This window comes from Schistocerca cancellata, chromosome 4 (genome assembly GCF_023864275.1).
Source record: "Schistocerca cancellata isolate TAMUIC-IGC-003103 chromosome 4, iqSchCanc2.1, whole genome shotgun sequence".
NCBI classification, from domain to species: Eukaryota; Metazoa; Arthropoda; class Insecta; order Orthoptera; family Acrididae; genus Schistocerca; species Schistocerca cancellata.
The window spans coordinates 632432936-632436007 of NC_064629.1; positions in this window are offsets into that span (position 1 = coordinate 632432936).

The following is a 3072-nucleotide window of genomic DNA, read 5'->3' on the forward strand; positions in this document are numbered from 1 at the left end:
TTCCTAGACCAGCAAGGGAACTTGCTGTTCCAACAGGACAATGCACGTCCGCATGTATCCCGTGCCACCCAACGTGCTCTAGAAGGTGTAAGTCAACTACCCTGGCCAGCAAGATCTCTGGATCTGTCCCCCATTGAGCATGTTTGGGACTGGATGAAGCGTCGTCTCACGCGGTCTGCACGTCCAGCACGAACGTTGGTCCAACTGAGGCGCCAGGTGGAAATGGCATGGCAAGCCGTTCCACAGGACTACATCCAGCATCTCTACGATCGTCTCCATGGGAGAATAGCAGCCTGCATTGCTGCGAAAGGTGGATATACACTGTACTAGTGCCGACATTGTGCATGCTCTGTTCCCTGCGTCTATGTGCCTGTGGTTCTGTCAGTGTGATCATGTGATGTATCTGACCCCAGGAATGTGTCAATAAAGTTTCCCCTTCCTGGGACAATGAATTCACGGTGTTCTTATTTCAATTTCCAGGAGTGTATGAAGAAAGTGGTGTAAATCGAAATCACCTACTTCTCTCAAACACCTACGTATGTGTTATTTCGTAGTTTATTTCTTGGTCATTGATTCAAATGACATTGACATTTCGTTAGAAATTGAGGAAATATTAGAAGATACAGGAAATAACTCTGACGATTCCGCGAATTGTGGTTCGAAAGATGATCGTTATGCTTATTAAAGCCCAGAACAAAACTCAGGCAGGTTTCGTGAAGTAACGGCGTACAAACTGAACTTCATCATTTTGAAAGAAAACAGACAAAGTCGCTTGTGCCGTCAGTGAATGCTATGACACATTCGTGTACAACAAAGCCAGTGATAAGTATCAGTAGATTACTGTTTCCGTAGCTTTATATCCTTCTTCAGGAATCTCAAAGCAAATTAGGGCAAAAAAAATTTTAAAACGACTGCTAAGTTGCAAAAATCTTATAATCGACGTAGCAAACTCTGGAAAAATGCAAGAGAATAAGTTTTAATATTACATCTGAAACGTCTTCTTACTAATCGCACAAAATAAGTCATTGGTTTTGTTTGACTCTTGGCCTGGGCATAACAACACCTTTGTCTTTAGAAGGACGACGAACTGACTGTTAACATAATTCGGATTCCACCCGGAATTAACAGTGTGATTGTGCCTCCTAATAAAGAAATTTTTCGACAGTGTAAAGCAATTTTAAGAAAATTGTCAGGCGACGTAATTTCCGATAGCTCTTTGTTTATCAGCAGGACAGTACTGTTAAGCTTCAGACATGTGTGCATCGTCAGCTTTCATCGCCACGCTTTACGAATTTGATCACGCCTGGCACGCAGCACAACATGCTGAGCGACGGCTACGACCATTTCTTCTGTCTCAATAAAACTAGTAATTACTGTGAAGTGCTCGAATACATTATTTTTTTTTTACCAGGAGTGCCCGGAGTAAGGAAAATCTTTGTTTTCGTCATTCAACAGACACTTCGCATTTCTGGAATGAATGCAGAGAATAAACAAGGAGATGTTTCGTTGATGTTTCATTTTCTTAAAAAATACTTGCAATGGCCCTCAGTAGGTAAAAATTTGGCAGTGCCTTTCCTTCGGTGTATTCTTCCATAGTGAAAAATTTCAGGTTAGGTTTCGACGTGTTAGATTGGACCATTCCCTTCTTAGCATCACCTGAATGATTTCGAGAAAGCATTCTACATAATTTGTCATCAATGTCAAATGAGTGTGTTGCAGCTTTTTCACATTTCCACAAGCATCAAAAGATTTACAGGTACCAGGTAGATTCCAAAGTGCAGGTTACAGACGGAAGCGAACAACCTTAGAAACCGCAAAGTAACGTAAAATCAGAGACGTTATTGTTATGAACGAGTGTTAACGAAATAATCACTGATGAAATAAGCCTTTCCAGCCTCCTGAACAATAGCATTTGCACGGCTCTCCGAGAATTAGAGAGATATGTTATAAAGAGTATCAGAGGGCATTTAATACAGCTTGTATTATAATCTGCTACAGCGCTCTGACTGGCGGCGTACTGCCCACCTTATCAATCCTCTACTTCCAGCGATCCCGGAGGTCGGCGGTGCGGGTGAGTTGATGATATTCCCCTATTATTGTACTGTTTCAATGATCGCGCAGAGGACGCTCTGTGTTCTGGACGCTGCCAGCGACCGAAGAGTCTCGCAGTCGGGTGGTAGCCCACGGACAGCTTCAGTGTGGCATTATCTCTCCAGCCATCTCCGAAAGCAGGTCACGCGTGTACGGTTCCGTGTAGGGCGGCGGCTATTATTGTTTTTACATTTAGCGATGTGTAGAGACTCTCTTACTTCCCTCATTTTATCTCTCAAGGTCAAGGTCAAGTTCATGTCGTTCTCTTCCTGCACAGCTATTATTATTATGGGCAAAACGTCTCAACTGCACACTAATCCACCATGAAATTCTGGCGCTGCATCAACGAACTGCAATTTTGCCTCCAGCCATAATGAAGCGGTGCCAACAGTTTTACCAAGGCTGCACAGATGCGGGTGAAGCTTACTGGGAAGGAAGACGATCAACATCGACCACAGATAATTATGTCCAGACAATCGATGAACTAATCCGCTGCTATTGCAAAATTTTCGACTGTGAGGAAGTTCACACATCAGTTCTCGAACGGCTGCATGACCAAGGAGCAGATTTGTATCGTCGAGGCATTTAACGATTGGTAGAGCTTTCTCACTGACGTTTACAGAAAGTTGGTGAATATGCAGATAATTTGTATGATGTAGCTGCGTCACCCTGCTGTGTGGTACAGCATTCAATAATATTTACTTGGCCTTTCATAATAATGTGTAACTTAATTTTCTAAATCCCACTGTATGTAGTTAATGATCATTCAGTATGTCAAATTCTCTACATTTGTATGTCTTAAGGTGTGTTGGTGATAATAGCCTGCTTCAGTAGCTGTACTAAGCTATACGTGCACTCACGAACCTAATTTCCCAATTTCTTCATATTATAATTCTGAATGATATGTGTGCGAGATCACGTCATTTGCAGTGTTAGCGGTATACCTCGAGGGCCCATTTACTAACCCAAACATTTTCATCG